Here is a 22,291-nt window from a genome sequence, read left to right on the forward strand (position 1 = left end):
CTAAGTGGTAGCAATGGACAATTTGTGGTCACAATTGAGGAGGATAACTAGGATAGGACTTCTAGTTCTCATATCTTGCCAAGAGCTTTGTTAGTTGTTAGTTGGTGGACGAAATTGTGATCTATTGTCTTTGTACATGTATGAAATTTAATAATTGTCTCTATTTGAATTCACAACTCCGTTCAACTAACCAGCAAGTGTACTGGGTCGTCCAAGTAATAAACCTTACGTGAGTAAGGGTCGATCCCACAGAGATTGTTGGATTGAAGCAAGCTATGGTCACCTTGTAAATCTCAGTTAGGCAGATTAAATTGGGTTATGGTTTCGAAAATTAATAATAAAAAGAAAATAAAAGGGATAGAAATACTTATGTAAATCAATAGTGGGAATTTCAGATAGGTGTATGGAGATGCTGTGTTCCTCTTGAAACTCTACTTCACTACTCGCTCTTCCTTCAATCCTTCTTACTCCTTTCCATGGCAAGCTGTATGTAGGGCATCACTATCATCAATGGCTACTTTTAATCCTCTCAGGAAAATGGTCCTATGCGCTGTCACTGCACGGCTAATCGTCTGGAGGCATCACCCTTGATTGATAGCTACATCCCATCCTCTCAGTGAAAATGGTCTAAATGCTCTGTCACAGCACGACTAATCATCTGTCGGTTCTCAATCAGGTTGGAATAGAATCCATTGACTCTTTTGCGTTTGTCACTAACGCCCAGCCTTCAGGAGTTTGAAGCTCGTCACAGTCATTCAATACCGGAATCTTACTCGGAATACCACAGACAAGGTTAGACTTTTCGGATTCACAGGATCCTACTCGGAATACCACAGACAAGGTTAGACTTTCTGGATCCTCATGAATGCCGCCATCTATCTAGCTTATACCACAAAGATTCTGTTGGGGAATCTAAGAGATATGCGCCCGGCCTAAAGTAGAACGGGAATGGTTGTCAATCACGCGCGTTCATAGGTGAGAATGATGATGAGTGTCACGGATCATCACATTCATCAAAGTGTTGTGCAACGTATATCTTGGAATAAGAATAAGAGAGAATTGAATAAAAAGTAATAATAATTGTATTGAAACTTGAGGTACAGCAGTGCTCCACACCCTTAATCTATGGTGTGCAGAAACTCCACCGTTGAAAATACATAAGTAAAAGGTTCAGGCATGGCCGAATGGCCAGCCCCCTGAGTGATCAAGAGACCGAATAATCAAAGGCTAAACAGTCAAGAGATTAAACTGTCAAAAGATGTCTAATACAATAGTTAAATGTTCTATTTATAATAAACTAGCTCCTAAGGTTTACATGAGTAAGTAATTGATGCATAAATCCACTTCCGGGGCCCACTTGGTGTATGTTTGGGCTGAGCTTGATCAATCCACGAGCTGAGGCTTCTCTTGGAGTTGAACTCCGAGTTATGACATGTTTTGGGCGTTCAACTCCGGATCATGACGTTTTTCTGGCGTTTAACTCCAGACAGCAGCATGTACTTGGCGTTCAACGCCAAGTTACGTCGTCAATTTCCGAATGAAGTATGGACTATTATATATTGCTGGAAAGCCCTGGATGTCTACTTTCCAAAGCCGTTAAGAGAGCCCCAATTGGAGTTCTGTAGCTCCAGAAAATTTATTTCGCGTGCAGGGAGGTCAGATTCCAATAGCATCAGCAGTCCTTTTGTCAGCCTTTTTCAGAGTTTTGCTCAAGTCCCTCAATTTCAGCCAGAAATTACCTGAAATCACAGAAAAACACACAAACTCATAGTAAAGTCCAGAAATGTGAATTTAACATAAAAACTAATGAAAACATCCCTAAAAGTAGCTTGAACTTACTAAAAACTACCTAAAAACAATGCCAAAAAGCGTATAAATTATCCGCTCATCACAACACCAAACTTAAATTGTTGCTTGTCCCCAAGCAACTGAAAATCAAATAGGATAAAAAGAAGAGAATATACTGTAAATTCCAGAATATCAATGAATATTAATTATAATTAGATGAGCGGGACTTGTAGCTTTTTGCTTCTGAACAGTTTTGGCATCTCACTTTTTCCTTTGTAGTTTAGAGTGATTGGCGTCTCTTAGGAACTTAGAATTTTGGATAGTGTTATTGACTTTCCTAGTTAAGCATGTTGATTCTTGAACACAGCTACTTATGAGTCTTGGCCGTGGCCCCAAGCACTTTGTTTTCCAGTATTACCACCGGATACATAAATGCCACAGACACATAACTGGGTGAACCTTTTCAGATTGTGACTCAGCTTTGCTAGAGTCCCCAGTTAGTGGTGTCCAGAGCTCTTAAGCACACTCTTTTGCTTTGGATCACGACTTTAACCACTCAGTCTCAAGCTTTTCACTTGGACCTTCATGACACAAGCACATGGTGAGGGACAGCTTGGTTTAGCCGCTTAGGCCTGGATTTTATTTCCTTGGGCCCTCCTATCCATTGATGCTCAAAGCCTTGGATCCTTTTTACCCTTGCCTTTTGGTTTTAAGGGCTATTGGCTTTTTCTGCTTGCTTTTTCTTTTTCTTTCTATTTTTTTTCGCCATTTTTTTTCTATTTCTTTTTTTTTTCGCAAGCTTCTTCTTGTTCACTGCTTTTTCTTGCTTCAAGAATCAATTTCATGATTTTTTAGATCCTCAATAACATTTTTCTTTGTTCATCATTCTTTCAAGAGCCAACAATTTTAACATTCATAAACAACAAGATCAAAATTATGCACTGTTTAAGCATTCATTCAGAAAACAAAAGTATTGTCACCACATCAATATAATTAAACTAAATTCAAGGATAAATTCGAAATTCATGTACTTCTTGTTCTTTTGAATTAAAACATTTTTCATTTAAGAGAGGTGAAGGATTAATGGATTTTATTCATAGCTTTAAGGCATGGTTACATACTAATGATCATGAATTTAGAGACACAAAACATAGATAAACACAACATTAAAAACCGAAAACAGAAAGAAATAAAGAACAAGGAATGAATCCACCTTTAGTGGCGTCTTCTTCTTGAAGGACCAATGATGTTCTTAAGCTCTTCTATGTCCCTTCCTTGCCTTTGTTGCTCCTCCCTCATTGCTCTTTGATCTTCTCTTATTTCTTGGAGAATGATGGAGTGCTCATGATGTTCCACCCTTAATTGTTCAACATTGTGGCTCAAATCTTCTAAGGAAGTGTTGAGTTGCTCCCAATAGTTGTTGGGAGGAAAGTGAATCCCTTGAGGCATCTCAGGGATTTCTTGATGATGAGCTTCCTCATGCATCTCTTGAGAACCGTGAAGGGTCTCTCTTGCTTGCTCCATCCTCTTCTTGGTGATGGGCTTATCCTCTTCAATGGAGATGTCTCCTTCTATGATAACTCCAGCTGAGTAACATAGACGGCAAATAAGGTGAGGAAAAGCTAGCCGTGCCATAGGTGAAGGCTTGTCGGCTATTTTATAGATTTCATTAGAGATGACCTCATGAACTTCTACTTCCTCTCCAATCATGATGCCATGAATCATGATGGCCCGATCCACAGTAACTTCAGATCGGTTGCTAGTAGGAATGATGGAGCGTTGAATGAACTCCAACCATCCTCTAGCCACAGGCTTGAGATCCAGTCTTCTTAGTTGGACTGGCTTGCCTTTGGAGTCTCTCTTCCATTGAGCTCCTTCCACACATATGTCCATAAGGACTTGGTCCAACCTTTGATCAAAGTTGACCCTTCTAGTGTAGGGGCGTTCATCTCCTTGCATCATGGGCAAGTGAAACGCCAACCTCACATTTTCCGGACTAAAATCTAAGTATTTCCCCCTAACCATTGTAAGATAATTCTTTGGACTCGGGTTCATACTTTGATCATGGTTCCTAGTGATACATGCATTGGCATAGAACTCTTGAACCATTAAGATTCCGACTTGTTGCATGGGGTTGGTTAGGACTTTCCAACCTCTTCTTCGGATTTCATGTCGGATTTCCAGATACTCATTTTTCTTGAGCTTGAAAGGGACCTCAGGGATCACCTTCTTCTTTTCCACAACATCATAGAAGTGGTCTTGATGGCTCTTGGAGATGAATCTTTCCATCTCCCATGACTCGGAGGTGGAAGCTTTTGTCTTCCCTTTTCCTTTTCTAGAGGATACTCCGGCCTTAGGTGCCATTGATGGTAATGGAAAAACAAAAAAGCTTATGCTTTTACCACACCAAACTTAAAATATTGCTCGCCCTCGAGCAATAGAAGAAAGAAGAGAAGAAGAAGAAGAAGAAAATATGGTAGAGAGGGAGAGAGGTAGGTTCGGCTAAGTGGGAGAAGAGGGGTTGTGTTGTGTGAAAAGGAAGTAGAATGGAAGGGTATTTATAGGGAGAGGGGGGAGGTTGTGTTCGGCTATTTAGGGTGGGAATGGGTGGGAAATTGGTTTTGAATTTTTGAAGGTAGGTGGGGTTTATGGGGAAGAGTGGATGGATGTGAGTGGTGAAGGGGGTAATTGGGAAGAGGAATTGAGGTGATTGGTGAAGGTTGTTGGGAAGTGTGACATGGGGAAGAGTGATCACAAAAACTAGGATTAGGAGGTAAGGTGGGAATATGTTAGGTGGGGATCCTATGGGGTCCACAGATCCTGAAGTGATCCTGTGGGGTCCACAGGTCCTGAGGTGTCAAGGAATTCCATCCCTGCACTAAATAGGCATGTAAAATGCCTTTGCACACCATTTTGGCGTTTAAACGCCGAGTGGTGCACATTTTGGGCGTTCAACGCCCATGTAAAGCATGTTTCTGGCGTTGAACGCCAGTTTCATGCTTATTACTGGCGTTCAGTGCCAGTTTTTCCTCTCTGGGCACATTCCTGGCGTTCAGCGCCAGAATGTTGCTTGTTTCTGGCGTTCAGCGCCAGAATGATGCTCTGTTATGGCGTTAAACGCCGGCCAGATGCATCTTACTGGCGTTGAACGCCAGCCTGTGCGTCCTCTAGGGTGAAAATTTTTTCTTTTGCTGTTTTTGATTCTGTTTTTAATTTTTATGATTTTTTTGTGACTCCTCATGATCATGTACCTAATAAAACACAAAATAACAATAAAATAGAATAAAATAAAAATTAGATAAATAAAATTGGGTTGCCTCCCAACAAGCGCTTCTTTAATGTCAATAGCTTGACAGTGGCTCTCATGGAGCCACAAGGTGATCAGGTCAATGTTGTATAGTCCCAACACCAAACTTAGAGTTTGGATATGGGGTCTTGACACCAAACTTAGAGTTTGGTTGTGGCCTCACGACACCAAACTTAGAGTTTGACTGTGTGGGCTCTTCTTGACTCTGAACTGAGAGAAGCTCTTCATGTTACTCTCTTTTGTCACAGAGGGATGGCCATGTGCCTTAAACACAAGGTAGTCCCCATTCAATTGAAGGACTAATTCTCTTCTGTTGACATCTATCACAGCTCCTGCTGTGGCTAGGAAAGGTCTTCCAAGGATGATGCAATCATCCTCTTCCTTCCTAGTGTCTAAGATTATGAAATCAGCAGGGATGTAAAGGCATTCAACCTTTACTAACACGTCCTCTACTATTCCATAAGCTTGTCTCAATGACTTGTCTGCCAATTGTAATGAGAACAAGGCAGGTTGTACCTCAATGATCCCCAGCTTGTCCATTACAGAGAGTGGCATAAGATTTATCCCTGATCCCAGATCACATAGAGCTTTTTCAAAGCTCATGGTGCCTATGGTGCAAGGTATTAAGAACTTGCCAGGATCCTGTTTCTTTTGAGGTAGAATTTTCTGAATCCAAGTATCTAGTTCATTAATGAGCAAGGGAGGTTCACTTTCCCAAGTCTCATTACCAAATAACTTGGCATTCAGCTTCATGATAGCTCCTAAATATTGAGGAACTTGCTCTCCAGTCACATCTTCATCCTCTTCAGAGGAAGAATAGTCTTCAGAGCTCATGAATGGTAGAAGGAGATTTAATGGAATCTCTATGGTCTCTATATGAGCCTCAGATTCCTCTGGATCCTTAATAGGAAACTCCTTCTTGCTTGAGGGACGTCCCAGGAGGTCTTCCTTAGTAGAATTTTCGTCCTCCTCCTCCCTTGTGCATTCGGCCATATTGACTATGTCAATGGCCTTGCACTCTCCTTTTGGATTCTCTTTTGTATTGCTTGGGAGAATACTGGGAGGAGTTTCAATGATTTTCTTACTTAGCTGGCCCACTTGTGCCTCCAGATTTCTGATGGAGGATCTTGTTTCACTCATGAAACTGAAAGTGGTTTTTGACAGATCAGAGACTAGATTGGCTAAATTAGAGGTGTTTTGTTCAGAATTCTCTGTCTGTTGCTGAGAAGATGATGGATATGGCTTGCTATTGTTTAGCCTATTGCGTCCACCATTGTTAAAGCCTTGTTGAGGCTTTTGTTGATCCTTCCATGAGAAATTTGGATGATTTCTCCATGATGAGTTATAGGTGTATCCATAAGGTTCACCCATGTAATTAACCTCTGCCATGGCAGGGTTCTCAGGATCATAAGCTTCTTCAGAAGCTGCCTCTCTAGTACTGTTGGATGCATGTTGCCATCCATTCAGATTTTGAGAGATCATGTTGACCTGTTGAGTCAACACTTTGTTCTGAGCCAATATGGCATTCAGAGCATCAATTTCAAGAACTCCTTTCTTCTGAGGTATCCCATTATTCACGGAATTCCTCTCAGAAGTGTACATGAATTGGTTGTTTGCAACCATATCAATGAGTTCTTGAGCCTCTTCAGGTGTTTTCTTTAGGTGAATAGATCCACCTGCAGAATGGTCCAATGACATTTTCGAAAATTCAGAGAGACCATAATAGAATATATCCAATGTGGTCCATTCTGAAAACATGTCAGATGGACATCTTTTGGTCAGCTGCTTGTATCTTTCCCAGGCTTCATAGAGGGATTCACCATCTTTTTGTTTGAAGGTTTGAACATCCACTCTCAGCTTGCTCAGCTTTTGAGGAGGAAAGAATTTATCCAAGAAGGCAGTGACCAGCTTATCCCAGGAGTCCAGGCTATCCTTGGGTTGTGAATCCAACCATATTCTAGCTCTGTCTCTTACAGAAAAAGGGAAAAGCATGAGTCTGTAGACTTCAGGATCAACTCCATTCATCTTTACAGTCTCACAGATCTGCAAGAACTCAGTTAAAAACTGATAGGGATCTTCAGATGGAAGTCCATAAAACTTGCAGTTTTGTTGCATTAATGCAACTAGCTGAGGTTTCAGCTCAAAGTTGTTGGCTCCAATGGCAGGAATGGAGATGCTTCTTCCATCAAACTTGGACGTTGGCTTTGTGAAGTCACCAAGAATTCTCCTTGCATTATTATTATTTTCGGCTGCCATCTCCTTCTCTTGTTCGAAAATTTCTGAAAGGTTGTTTCTGGATTGTTGTAATTTAGCTTCTCTTAATTTTCTCTTCAAAGTCCTTTCAGGTTCTGGATCAATTTCGACAAGAGTGCCTTTATCCCTGTTCCTGCTCATATGAAAGAGAAGAAAACAAGAAAAGAAAGAGGAACCCTCTATGTCACAGTATAGAGATTCCTTTATGTTAGTAGAAAAAGAAAGGGAAGAAGAATCCAAACACAAGGGATATATTATGTTCGGATTTTTAGATGAAGAGGGGTGAAGAGAAGTGTTGGTAATTAATAAAATAGAAGAAGAAAAGAGAAAGAAATTTCGAAAATAATTTTTGAAAAAAGGGTTAGTAATTTTCAAAATTTAGAGATAAGATGTAATTAAAATTAAAATATGAAACATTTAGTTAATTAAAAAGAATTTTTGAAAAGAGAGAGAGATATTTTCGAAAATTGAAGAGGGAAAAGTAGTTAGGTGGTTTTGAAAAAGATAAGAGACAAACAAAAAGTTAGTTAGTTGGTTGAAAAAGATATTGAAATTAAATTTTAAAAAGATAAGAAGAAAAGAAGTTAGATTAGCTATTTTGAAATCAAGTTTTGAAAAATATAAAATTTTGAAAAGGATAAGATAAAAAAATAAGATAAAAGTTTTAAGAAAAAGATATTTTGAAAAAAAATTTAATTTTTAAAATGACTTAACTAACAAGAAACTACAAGATAAGATTCTAGAATTTAAAGATTGAACCTTTCTTAACAAGAAAGAAACAAACTTCAAATTTTTGAACCAATCACATTAATTGTTAGCTAATTTTCGAAAATTTGATATAAAGATAAGAAAAAGATTTTGAAAAATATTTTGAAAAAGATTTTTGAAATTTTTGAAAAATAGAACAAAATGAAAAAGATATGATTTTTGAAAAAGATTTTGAAAAGATAAGATTTTTAAAATTGAAATTTTGACTTGACTTGTAAGAAACAACTAATTTTGAAAATTTTTGACCAAGTTAATCCCAAAATTTCAAAATTTTGGAGGGAAATAAGGAAAAGATATTTTTTTTTATTTTTGAATTTTTTAATTATGAGAGAGAAAAACAACAAAAATACTCAATGCATGAAATTTTTAGATCAAAATAATGAATGCATGCAAGAATGCTATGAATGTCAAGATGAACACCAAGAACACTTTGAAGATCATGATGAACATCAAGAACATAATTTTGAAAAATTTTTGATGCAAAGAAAACATGCAAGACACCAAACTTAGAAATCTTTAATGCATGGACTCTAACAAACGAAAAATGCATATGAAAAACAACAAATAACACAAAACAAGAAAACATCAAGATCAAACAAGAAGACTTACCAAGAACAACTTGAAGATCATGAAGAATACTATGAATGCATGAAATTTTCGAAAAATGCAAGAAAAATTTTTAAAGCATGCAATTGACACCAAACTTAAAAATTGACTCAAGACTCAAACAAGAAACACAAAATATTTTTGGTTTTTATGATTTTATGATTTTTTTTGTATTTTTATTATTATTTTTTTTTCGAAAATAAAGTTTAGAAAAACGAAAAATAAAAGAAAAATTTTGAAAAAGATTTTTGAAAAGAAAATTACCTAATCTGAGCAACAAGATGAACCGTCAGTTGTCCATACTCGAACAATCCCCGGCAACGACGCCAAAAACTTGGTGGACGAAATTGTGATCTATTGTCTTTGTACTTGTATGAAATTTAATAATTGTCTCTATTTGAAATCACAACTCCGTTCAACTAACCAGCAAGTGTACTGGGTCGTCCAAGTAATAAACCTTACGTGAGTAAGGGTCGATCCCACAGAGATTGTTGGTATGAAGCAAGCTATGGTCACCTTGTAAATATCAGTTAGGCAGATTAAATTGGGTTATGGTTTCGAAAATTAATAATAAAAAGAAAATAAAAGGGATAGAAATACTTATGTAAATAAATAGTGGGAATTTCAGATAGGTGTATGGAGATGCTGTGTTCCTCTTGAAACTCTACTTCACTACTCGCTCTTCCTTCAATCCTTCTTACTCCTTTCCATGGCAAGCTGTATGTAGGGCATCACTATCATCAATGGCTACTTTTAATCCTCTCGGGAAAATGGTCCTATGCGCTGTCACTGCACGGCTAATCGTCTGGAGGCATCACCCTTTATTGATAGCTACATCCCATCCTCTCAGTGAAAATGGTCCAAATACTCTGTCACAGCACGGCTAATCATCTGTCGGTTCTCAATCAGGTTGGAATAGAATCCATTGACTCTTTTGCGTTTGTCACTAACGCCCAGCCTTCAGAAGTTTGAAGCTCGTCACAGTCATTCAATACCGGAATCCTACTCGGAATACCACAGACAAGGTTAGACTTTCCGGATTCCCAGGATCCTACTCGGAATACCACAGACAAGGTTAGACTTTCCGGATCCTCATGAATGCCGCCATCTATCTAGCTTATACCACGAAAATTCTGTTGGGGAATCTAAGAGATATGCGCCCGGCCTAAAGTAGAACGGGAATGGTTGTCAATCACGCGCGTTCATAGGTGAGAATGATGATGAGTGTCACGGATCATCACATTCATCAAAGTGTTGTGCAACGTATATCTTGGAATAAGAATAAGAGAGAATTGAATAAAAAGTAATAGTAATTGTATTGAAACTTGAGGTACAGCAGAGCTCCACACCCTTAATTTATGGTGTGCAGAAACTCCACCGTTGAAAATACATAAGTAAAAGGTTCAGGCATGGCCGAATGGCCAGCCCCCTGAATGATCAAGAGGCCGAATAATCAAAGGCTAAATAGTCAAGAGATTAAACTGTCAAAAGATGTCTAATACAATAGTTAAATGTTCTATTTATAATAAACTAGCTCCTAGGGTTTACATGAGTAAGTAATTGATGCATAAATCCACTTCCGGGGCCCACTTGGTGTATGTTTGGGCTGAGCTTGATCAATCCACGAGCTGAGGCTTCTCTTGCAGTTGAACTCCGAGTTATGACGTGTTTTGGGCGTTCAACTCTGGATCATGACGTTTTTCTGGCGTTTAACTCCAGACAGCAGCATGTACTTGGCGTTCAACGCCATGTTACGTCGTCAATTTCCGAATGAAGTATAGACTATTATATATTGCTGGAAAGCTCTGGATGTCTACTTTCCAACGCCGTTGAGAGCGCGCCAATTGGAGTTCTGTAGCTCCAGAAAATCCATTTCGAGTGTAGGGAGGTCAGATTCCAACAGCATCAGCAGTCCTTTTGTCAGCCTTTTTCAGAGTTTTGCTCAAGTCCCTCAATTTCAGCCAGAAATTACCTGAAATCACAGAAAAACACACAAACTCATAGTAAAGTCCAGAAATGTGAATTTAACATAAAAACTAATGAAAACATCCCTAAAAGTAGCTTGAACTTACTAAAAACTACCTAAAAACAATGCCAAAAAGCGTATAAATTATCCGCTCATCATTAGTTTATTTTCTTTGCCATTTATATTTCTTGTCTAAAATCTCAAAAACCCCTAAATAACTCACAACCAATAACAAGACACTTTATTGTAATTCCTAGGGAGAACGACCCGAGGTTCAATACTTCGGTTTATAATTTTAGGGGTTTGTTTTAGTGAAAAACAATTTTGTATGAAAGGAATATTGTTGGTTTAGAAACTATACTTGCAACGAGAATTCATTTGTGAAATTCTAAACCGTTCAAAATTCGATCATCAAAATGGCGCTCTTGCTGGGGAATTGCAATGGTGTTATGTTATTGGTTATTGTACATATGTGATTAGTGTGAATAGCTTGATTTTTTTGCTTTTTGTTAGTATTTTCTAGTCTTTTTTGGTTTTCCTTATTTCTCTTTTGATTTTATTTTCCCTTTTTCTTGCTATCATGGATTCTCACTTTTGCTATGAGCTTGGTTACAATTATGTTGTAGGAAATGGGAGCTACAATGAAGATGTGTATCAAGGATGGGACAACCAAAGGTGGGAGGAGCCATGTGAATATGACCAATCCTCATGGCAACAACCTCCACCAATGCACTATGAAGAAGAGCCATTCTATGATGCATACCAATCCAATGGCTATGGTGAATCTCCATGTGACTTTCAAGAACCACCACCATATGCCTATGATCCATACCCTCAACATAACCCTCAACCAGACTCACAAGCCCCTTACCACCAAACACCTCCATATGACCCTAATCCATATCCTTCATACCAACCACCTTTTGAGCCATATGAACCACACATGGAAGCATCCCAATATCACCACTTTCAAGAGCCAACTCCATACCATGACCAAGATGAACCACCTCTAATGCACACAAATTTTCAACCACAAGATGAATACTATTTTCCACCACAACCTCCCATGGAAGAATACTCATATCCTTCAATCCAAGAGCCCTATAACCCTACTCATGATATCCAAGAGGAACAAGAGTCAAGGGATCATCTCAAGGAAGCATTGGATAAATTTCAAGCAACCATGGAGTGTGTTGTGCAACAAGTGGAAAAAGTGGAGAACATTGAACCACCACAACTCTACCAAGATGAACTACCTTCCTACTATGAAACCTTCTCCCAAATTGATGAATCCTTCCACCGACCCCAATCTCTAATGGATGAAACCCTTGGTGTTCTTGTTCAAGGGCAAGAAGAGATGAAATGGGATATGCAAAATTTTATGGCCGCCTTGGATGTGGTAACAAATCAATTAGCCTCCCAATACTTGAACACTCAAGAAACTCCCACGGCTACATGTGTAGAATTAAATGAAGAACATAGCATGAAAGAGAGATTGGAAACTCCGGTGGGGAATGAAGGAAGTTGTTTTGTGTTGGAACAATTGTAGGAAGCTAAGATTATCGAAGAAAAGGAAGAAATGGTTGAAGACTTAGGAGATGCGGAACCCCCATGGGAACCTAAAGTTAAAGAAAACCCCTCCAAGAAGATTGAAGTTGATGTTGAGGAGGAATGTGCACAACCTCCAAGGCATATCCCATATGAAGACTTGGAAGGAATGGAGCAAGAGTTGAGTTCCCTTGGAGATGAAGATCAAGCATCAAATCCTAATGGTGGTGAATCCTTTGAACTTGTAGAACCTTCTCCTAATGAAGAAGAGAGCGATGTGGAGGTAGATTTCTCTCAACCTCCCATCTATGATTTGAGTGACGGAGAAGAGTTAGATAAAATTGATGAACAAAGGATTGAATTTGAAAAATCTTACGAAGAGGTGGAAGTCCTTAGAAAAAGAGGAACAAGAGTTGAGTACGCTTTATCAAGATCTTTGGAAGCTTCTTTGCCTAGGTTGTCATCTATTCCTTCACTTGAGTGGGAAAAACTCATTTCTATTAGCTTCATTGTCCCACTTGAGTATGGTTTGCTTGAAACGGATGGTCAACTTAGGATGATTTGTGGGATAAAGCGTAAGAGAAGAATGTTTAGTGGATGGCGTTGTAAGTCAAGGCTAATTTTGGTTGATACTTCAAGGCTTAGATGTAAGGGTTGGGCTAGTGCTCAATTGAATGGGTCTAAAAGGGGAGTTTGGTACCACCTTGAGAATTCATCTTGCTTACCACCCGAATGGATTAATGATGATCAACTTCAAGACGGTGGTGAAAACAAAGTGTGGGATCCCGGATCACAAGATGAGGACCAATTTTGGGAGCCCCAAGTTTGTGAAGAACCCCATCAACACTTGGTGCAACAAATAAGAAATCTTGGGGCACACTGAAAAACCAAGCATTGGTGGGAGTTCCAAGATGAATACAAGCACAAGCCACCTTGAAAGGAGCTCTCCATAAGTCCAACTTAAGGACAATAAACAAAAGTGCTAGGTGGGAGACACCCCACCATGGTAAATTCTTTTCATTTTCTCTTTTTGTACATATTAGTGATTAGTTTAAATTCATGTTTTTGGTTGATTTGTTGAGTTTGATTGGTAGTATAATATGTTAAATAAGGTTTTATGGCGTTTTGGTAGCTGTTTGGAGGTTTAAAATGCTTAGATTGGTGCAAAAAAAAACAAAGAAAAATTTTGAAAAATAGAGCACCATCCGCGCGTACGCGCACTGCACGCGTACGCGTGCATCAATCATTTTTTCCTACCAACGCGACTGCGCACATGACGCGCACGCGTGGATTGAGAAGTTCCACCTTCCATCCAGAGACCCGAGAGTTAGGCCTGCACTGTGTGAAAATTGGGCCTAAGGTACAAACCAATTCACGCGTACGCACACCTGCCGCGTACGCGCCACTCTCGGAATAATCCATTGATGCGTACGCGTCGTATCCATTGCACCATCCTTTTTTCTCCTCTTTCCATTTCTTTCCCTTTGCTTTCTTCTTTCCTTCTTCTACCCCTCATCCAACACTTCCAAACACCATTGATAACCATTTATTTAGTTAACTAATTAGTTATTTAGTTAGTTAATTAGTTATTTTTTGTTAATTTTTATTTTATTTTCTCTTTTTCATTGTAAGTGTTGGATTGTTATTCTTGTTTACCATTAATTATTGCTGAGTATTAAAAAGGGATGTTATCTTAACATCATTATGTTTACAATCTTTGTTGGATTCTATTGTTGAGGTTATATTTTGCTACTTGGTTTTGAGTTTTTTCATGCTTACCTTTTAAGAATTGTAAAACCCGGTTAATTAACGGCTAATTAACCCATAAATGAGAATTTATTCTAGAAAGCCTAAAATGTGTTTTTTATGGCTAAATGTGATAGAGGAGACTGAGACGAGAATTTTGGTACCAATTTTATAGAATTCGGACCAAGATTGGACCGAACGGGCCAAACCGGGCCAACCGGACCCAAAGTGGGCCCTTGGCCCAACATAACTTAACCAAAACCCTAGTTTTCAGCACTCTCTCTCCTCACAACACACTCAAACACGCTGAATTGAAGAGAGGGGAGGAAGAACACTCTCTCTCAAGTTCTTTCTCTCACTTGATCTTCAAACCACCATAACTTTTGATCTAGAGCTCCGATTGCCGCTCCGTTTGTGGCCACGCGTTCACCGCGGAGAGCTCTACAAAACCCATACAATCAATCTTGAGGTAAGCCACGTGTTACTGTTCGAAATCTCAGCCCTTATTTTCGAGTTTCATGGGTGAAATGTTGAGATTTTGGGTTCTTTGATGTTATAGGACCAAACTCTCTTGAAGGAGAAGGTTAATCTTGTCTCCTTGGACCTTGGGTGTGGTAAGATTCTCAACCCTAGTATATTTTGTTGTTTTATGATGCTTGGGTTTTGAGATGTTATGTATGGGTATGGTGGTTGTGGCTTAGGTTGTGTATGTGTGGATATTGGAGCTTGATTGGTGATTTTGAAAAGCTTAGAAAGGGTTTGGTGGTGAAAAATCTGTTCTTGGAGGTATTGAGGCCTTGAGAGCTTGTGGATATTTGGTTTGGAAGTGCTCCGGTGGAGCTTGGGAAAATCGGCTAAGGTATGGTTTCGGTTTCCCGTATCTAATATGTAATGTGGTAGGAAATACTTAGGCTAGAGGCCCTAAGATAGGCATTGAATGGTTGATGTTGTTAAATGATTGAGATATATGATGTGGTCATATATGTGATGATGATTATTGATGCCTTAATGGTATGATGTGTGAGAAGTATGCATGTTGTGATATGCTTGATGATTGGTTATGGTTGAATTGTGGGTTGAACCATGTTGATGGTGAATATGATATTGATTATGTATAATGATGGTTAATTAGAATTGGTGTTGTTGAAAATTGGCATGAGGAATAGTATATGATATGTCAATATGTTTGGGTTTGAGCCACTTGGGTGAAGTAGGGTAAAATGATGAGATAGTGATTTTGGTAAATTGTGATAATGTGTCAATGTGTGAGTTGAGGAGGCTTGACGTTGAATTTGACATATTTTGATTGATTTCAAAGAAAAGGGGATGAAATTGGCATGTTTTGATTGATTTTGAAAAGAGTTAAAAATGGTTTGTTTTGAAAATGGCATATTGTGGTTTTGTATGAAAATATGGTTTTTGGGCATACTTTGACGGGACATAACTTGGACTACGGATCTCCAATTTGTACCAAATCTGTTTAGAAATGAAATTGGATCCGGGATGTCCATACCGTTCGAAGAACGGGTGAAAAACGATTTAAAATGAGGAAGTTATGTCCGTTGGAAGATTGGGGTGTAAATCTGTGAAATTCTGCAGCTTTTAACATAGGAAATTTTTAGCAGAATGACCCCTTGCGCGTGGGCGCACCTGGCGCGTACGCGCCGATCTTCCGAGAAGTGCCATCCACGCGTACGCGTGATGTGCGCGGGCGTGCCGATTGTGCTGCACCCAATGCCCAGCCATTTTCCAGAGAGTTATGCCAGAACTGTGCCAGTGTTGTGCCTGGGGCACGAGAACACCCGCGCGTACGCGTGGTTGCCGCGTGCGCGTCGATTGGCAAATTTGTAATCCACGCGTTAGCGTGCCTGACGCTTGCGCGTCGATGAGTTTTTGAGGCCATCCACGCGTGCGCGTGGAGTGCGCGTACGCGTGGCCCTGTTTTCATCCCAAAGTTGATTTTTGAGTTTTAAAAGCCAAATCTCATACTTCTAAGCCTCCGATCTCACCATTTATGTCTTAAATCATTATGACATGCCTAGCTATTAGAAAGGGGCTAGTGAATGAGGTAACTTGCGAGTGAAGCAAGGGAAAAATGAATGATCAATGAGGATCAAGATGATTATGTGAGATGCGGAGGATGGTGGTGGAAGTGCTTGTTATGCCATGGGCCGAAAGGCTGTAATTGTTAATGAAATGGCTGGTTATGGATTTAACCGTGAGCTGGAATAGCTGTGTATGCTATGAATAATGGCTGGTTATGGATTTAACCGTGAGCCGGAATAGCTGTGTATGCTATGAATATTGGCTGGTTCTGGACTGAACCGTGAGCTGGATGGCTGATATGGATGTTGATCCATGGATGAGGATTCATGCATGTTTATGCTGAATTATTGATAATTGTGATTTGGACTTCCACTATCTGAGATACGAGTTTCCCTGGGTAGTAGCAGTGGCTAGCCACCACGTGCTCCAGGTTGAGACTTGATACTCTGGTGACCCTATGTCGTAAGTGTGGCTGGGCACTGTGAAAGACCCGGATGAGCTCGCCCCCGAAATATTCACCAGTGAGGGTGATGGATATGGATCATGTTTATGATCAAGTTTATAACGAGTATAACTCGAGTTGGGGATGCGCGACAGAGGGACAGTCCAATGGTTAGCGACCAGGACTTGTTGGGTTGGCTCTATAACCGACAAGATGATATCATCGGCCACTAGGGACAGGCATTCATCATATGGATACTATGTGAATTGTTTGAGATTGCCTATTTGACTGCATATTACTTGCTAATTGTCTAAATGTCTTAACTACTTTTATTTGTATATTCTTTGTCTGATATAATTGTGTTTGCTATAATATACTCCTGCTGGTGGTTGGGAGGTTTGAAGGAATTGGAAAGGGAAGTATTAGTTAGACTGAAGAATCTTTAGTCAGATGCCCTTATATGGTTTAGCTTGTTTATAAGCTTGATATTATCTGGAGGAAGTTCTAGGATTGCCTTTGGCTTTCCTCTATTATTATGTATTATATATGTGGAAGTTGTTACCATGCTGGGGACCTCTGGTTCTCACCCATGCGGATTTTGTGGTTTTCAGATGCAGGACGTGAGGTTTCCCGCTGAGGCGTGCTGGAGACTTCTAGATTTGCGAAGATCCTTTGTTCTCGGGACTATGTTTTGGGTTTATATGTTTTGCTTAGATACTTTTATCTCCATTAAAAAAATACAAACTGTGATGACTCCTCCTATGGGAGATTTTGGAGAATAGGTTTTCTGTTTTTGTGTCCCTTTGGGTTTCCTTTGGGGTTTTCATTATTCTATCATATGTATATATTGCTATGCTCGGACCGGTTATCTTCGCAGCCGGATCTTGAGTCTTGATATTCATGTTTTTTACACTCCTTTGTATATATAATCTCACGTTGGTTTACCCTGGTTCGTTACGTTATCGATCGGAGTGTTGCGCTTTTGAGTTGCGATTTTTGTTTACCCCTTCTTCTACAAAGGCTCCTAGTTATAATCAATCATTCATACTACTATATGTACTAAATTTTTATTTTTAGAGGTCGTAATACCTTGCCATCTCCGAATTATGACTTAAGCATAAGGCTCTGTATGGTAGGGTGTTACATTATGGTATCAGAGCAGTTCGTTCCTGTAGAGCCTGAGGGATGGACTGACTATGCTTCTGTGCATTCTCTGTGTGTGTGTTATGTGCCATTAGTATATCTGCTTGATATAATTGGCATAAACGTTCATGTGCATGCATTTGGAACTTTGAAGCACTAGACTTCCGATATTGAGACTGATCAACTTAATATCGATTGTTTGGTGTGTATTAGAACCAGATGGCGCCTCGTGGATGAGGTAGAGGTAGTGTGAGAGGTCGTACGAATGCTCGTGCGCCGGAGAATAACTCGAATAACCCGGTAGACCTTATGGCGGTATTGGAGAACATGGCTGCGGCTTTGTGGGCCACTGCAGAGGCTCTTGGACAACAGATGAGCAACCATGGCAACGACGGAAATGGAGCTCAGGGACCAATAGAGATCAGAACTTCCGTTGTGTTGGTGAACAAGTGTGGGGTTGCTGAAGAGTATGTGAAGAAGGCAGCTGCTGAGAGAGGGAGTCACAAGGGGTCATTCCCACGGAACCGAGAGAAGAGCTTTGCACCTAGAGGTCCGCCTTTCTAGCGGGGAGGCTCTTTTAGGAGGCCCAATAACAACAACTCCCAAGGAAAAAGGTTTGGGAAGCAGCCACAGAATGAGCAAGCTTGCGCTAGGTGTGGAAGTCACCATCCGGGAGCACCATGCAAGGCCGGATGGGGTGTGTGCTACAACTGTGGAAAGGCAGGACATAAGCTCCCATGGTGTCCGGAGCGGCAGAAGCAGGGTGCTGGGAAGCACAACAAACTGGTCGGGTGTTCACCACTTCAGCTATAGGTGCTGAGGATCCGAGACGCTTAATCGAGGTAACTGTGAAATGGCTGGTCAAACTTTAAATGCTTTATTTGATTCGGGAGCATCGCATTCATTCATTGCATTTGAGAAAGCCCATGAGTTAGGATTGAAGATTGCAACTTTAGGTTATGACCTAAAGGTATAATGCTACCCATGAGGCCATGGTAAACTAGGCTAGGATGCCCGAAAGTTTCCTTTAGGTTCAAGCAGCGTGATTTTGTTCATAATTTAATCTGCTTACCGATGATCGGTCTTGATCTTATCTTGGGATTGGACTGGTTATCTAAGAACCATGTTCTGCCTGATTGTTCTACAAAGTCGGTGTACTTTATGCCGGAAGATACAGAAGGGCCGGTCGTGGTGAATAATTATTACTTGAATTCGATGATGGTGAACTGTTCCGGAACCGAATGTCAGGGTATCATGTTGTTAACCGCGGGCGTTTCGGGAGATGATCAAAGGTTGGAACAGATTCCGGTTGTGTGTGAGTTTCCGGAAGTGTTCCGATGATATTGATGAGTTTCCACCCAACTGAGAGGTTGAGTTTGCTATTGAGTTGGTGCCCGGGGCGGGACCAATCTCAAGTGCTCCTTATAGGATGTCACCGTTAGAGATGAATGAGCTAAAGTCTCAGTTAGAGGATTTGTTGGGAAAGAATTTTATACGGCCAAGTGTCTCTCCGTGGGGTGCTCCAGTGTTACTGGTGAAGAAGAAGGATGGGAGTATGCGGCTCTGTGTGGATTACAGGCAGTTGAACAAGGTTACAATAAAGAATAAGTACCCATTGCCGAGAATTGATGATCTCATGGATCAGTTACAAGGAGCTGGAGTTTTCTCTAAGATGATTTGCGACTCGGTTATCACCAGATAAGGGTGAGGGGTGAGGATATCCCTAAGACCGCTTTCAAACTCGTTATGGTCATTACGAGTATACTGTGATGTCCTTTGGGTTGACGAACGTCCTGCGATATTCATGGATTACATGAATAGAGTTTCCGTCCGTTCTGGATAAATTCGTTGTTGTCCTCATCGATGACATACTAATTTATTCCAAGACCGAAGAAGAGCATGCGGAACACTTGAGGACCGTGTTGCAGATTCTAAAGGAGAAGAAACTCTATGCAAAACTGTCTAAGTGTGAGTTTTGGAAGAGTGAGGTGAAGTTTTTGGGTCACGTGGTGAGTAAGAAGGGAATAGCCGTAGATCCAACTAAGGTGGAGGCTGTGATGGATTGGAAACAACCAACCACCGTAACAGAGATAAGAAGTTTTCTGGGTTTAGCTGGCTATTACCGAAGGTTTATCAAAGGCTTTTCACAGATAGCTTTGCCAATGACAAAGTTAACCCGCAAAGACACTCTGTTTGTTTGGACTCCTGAGTGCGAGGAGAGCTTTCAGACATTGAAGAAAAAGTTGACTACTGCACCTGTGTTGGTGTTACCCGAGCCGAACGAGCCTTTTGAGGTTTATTGTGATGCCTCATTGAAGGGTTTAGGGTGCGTGCTGATGCAGCACCATGTGGTGGCGTATGCCTCACGACAGTTGAGACCTCATGAAGTTAGTTACCCTACGCACGATTTGGAGCTCGTTGCGGTTGTGTTTGCCTTGAAGGTATGGAGACATTATCTCTATGGGGTTAAGTTCCAAGTTTCTCTGATAAGAGCTTGAAGTACCTCTTTGATAAGAAAGAGCTTAATATGAGGCAGAGAAGGTGGATGGAATTGTTGAAGGATTACGACTTTGAGTTACATTACCATCCGGGAAAGGTGAATGTAGTGGCGGATGCATTAAGTCGGAAGTCATTATATGCGGCTTGGATGATGCTTCAAGAGGAGAAGTTGCTCAAAGGATTCGAGAGTCTTAATTGGTGCTCGAGAAGTATCCGGAACTTTGTGTTTGAGCCGACTAGAAATCTCAAGTGACTTTAAGTCCGAACTTCTAAAGGCTCATCAAGATGATGAAGCGTATGGAAAGTGTTACCGGCCATTGAGCAAGGAAAACAGTGGAGAGTGTCGGAAGAAAAAGATGGGTTATGGAGATTCAAGGGTAGAATCATTGTGCCGAATGTTGGCACTTTGAGGCAAATATCTTAAAGGAGGCACACAAAAGCGGATTCTCCATTCACCGGGAAGTACTAAGATGTACCATGATTTAAAGGTGATGTTTTGGTGGCCGAGTATGAAGAATGATGTGGCGGAGTATGTTTCAAAGTGCTTAACTTGTCAAAAGGTAAAGATTGAACATCAAGACCTTCCGGGATGTTGCAACCTTTAGAGATTCCACAATGGAAGTGGGGAAAGCATTGCAATGGACTTTGTGTCGGGATTGCCAAGGACTAGAGCTGGTTTTGATGCTGGGTGATTGTGGACCGACTGACGAAGTCATCACTTTTTGCCCATTCGTATGACTTACACCTAGAGGAGCTAGCACGGTTATACATAAAGGAGATTTTGAGACTTCATGGTGTACCTGCTACTATAATCTCTGATAGAGATCCTCGTTTTACTTCAAGGTTTTGGGGTGCATTTCAGAAGGCTTTTGGAACCGATTAAGCTTGAGCACGGCTTACCATCCTCAAAGATGGCCAATCTGAGAGGACGATCCAAACACTAGAGGATATGTTGAGAGCTTGTGTTTTGGACCAACCGGCGAGTTGGGATCGGTATATGCCATTGGTGGAGTTTGCATACAATAATAGTTATCATGCGAGCATCGGAATGGCTCCGTATGAGGCCTTGTATGGGAGAAAATGTCAATCTCCGCTATGTTGGTATGAACTGGAGAGAAAAGCTTGTTGGGGCCGGAAATGATAGCGGAGACTACTGAACAAGTCAAGAAAATCCGTGATAGGATGCTTACGGCACAGAGTCGTCAAAAGAGTTATGCCGATCAAAGGCGAAAGCCCTTAGAATTTGAGGAAGGAGACCATGTTTTCCTTAAGGTTACTCCGACTACAGGAGTAGGTAGGGCGATTAAAGCAAAGAAGTTGAATCCTCGATACATTGGTCCATTTCAGATCCTAGGGAGGATTGGACCGGTGGCGTATCGGATGGCTCTACCACCTCATCTTTTGAATCTGCACGACGTGTTTCATGTGTCGCAGCTTCGGAAGTACACTCCTAATGCTAGCCATGTGTTAGAACCTGAGTCGGTTCAGTTAAGGGAAGATTTGACGCTTCCAGTGGCTCCGGTCAGAATTGATGATTGATGAGCGGATAATTTGTACGCTTTTTGGCATTGTTTTAGTATGTTTTTAGTATATTTAGTTGAGTTTTTAGTATATTTTTATTAGTTTTTAGTTAAAATTCACTTTCTGGACTTTACTATGAGTTTGTGTATTTTTCTGTGATTTCAGGTATTTTTTGGCTGAAATTGAGGGACCTGAGCAAAATCTGATCCAGAGACTGAAAAGGACTGCAGATGCTGTTGGATTCTGACCTCCCTTCACTCGAAGTGGATTTTCTGGAGCTACAAAGGCCCAATTGGCGCGCTCTCAACGGCGTTGGAAAGTAGACATCCTGGGCTTTCCAGCAATATATGATAGTTCATACTTTGCCCAAGATTTGATGGCCGAAACCGGCGTTCAAAGTCACCTTCAGATTTCCCAGCGTTAAACGCCGGAACTGGCACCAAAGTGGGAGTTAAACGCCCAAACTGGCATAAAAGCTGGCGTTTAACTCCAAGAAGAGTCTCTACACGAAATGCTTCAATGCTCAGCCCAAGCACACACCAAGTGGGCCCGGAAGTGGATTTTTATGTCATTTGCTCATCTTTGTAATTCTTAAGCTACTAGTTCCCTATAAATAGGACCTTTTGCTATTGAATTAGACGTCTTGGAATCTTGGTAG

The sequence above is a fragment of the Arachis stenosperma genome, chromosome 3 (genome assembly GCF_014773155.1).
Source record: "Arachis stenosperma cultivar V10309 chromosome 3, arast.V10309.gnm1.PFL2, whole genome shotgun sequence".
Lineage (NCBI taxonomy): Eukaryota > Viridiplantae > Streptophyta > Magnoliopsida > Fabales > Fabaceae > Arachis > Arachis stenosperma.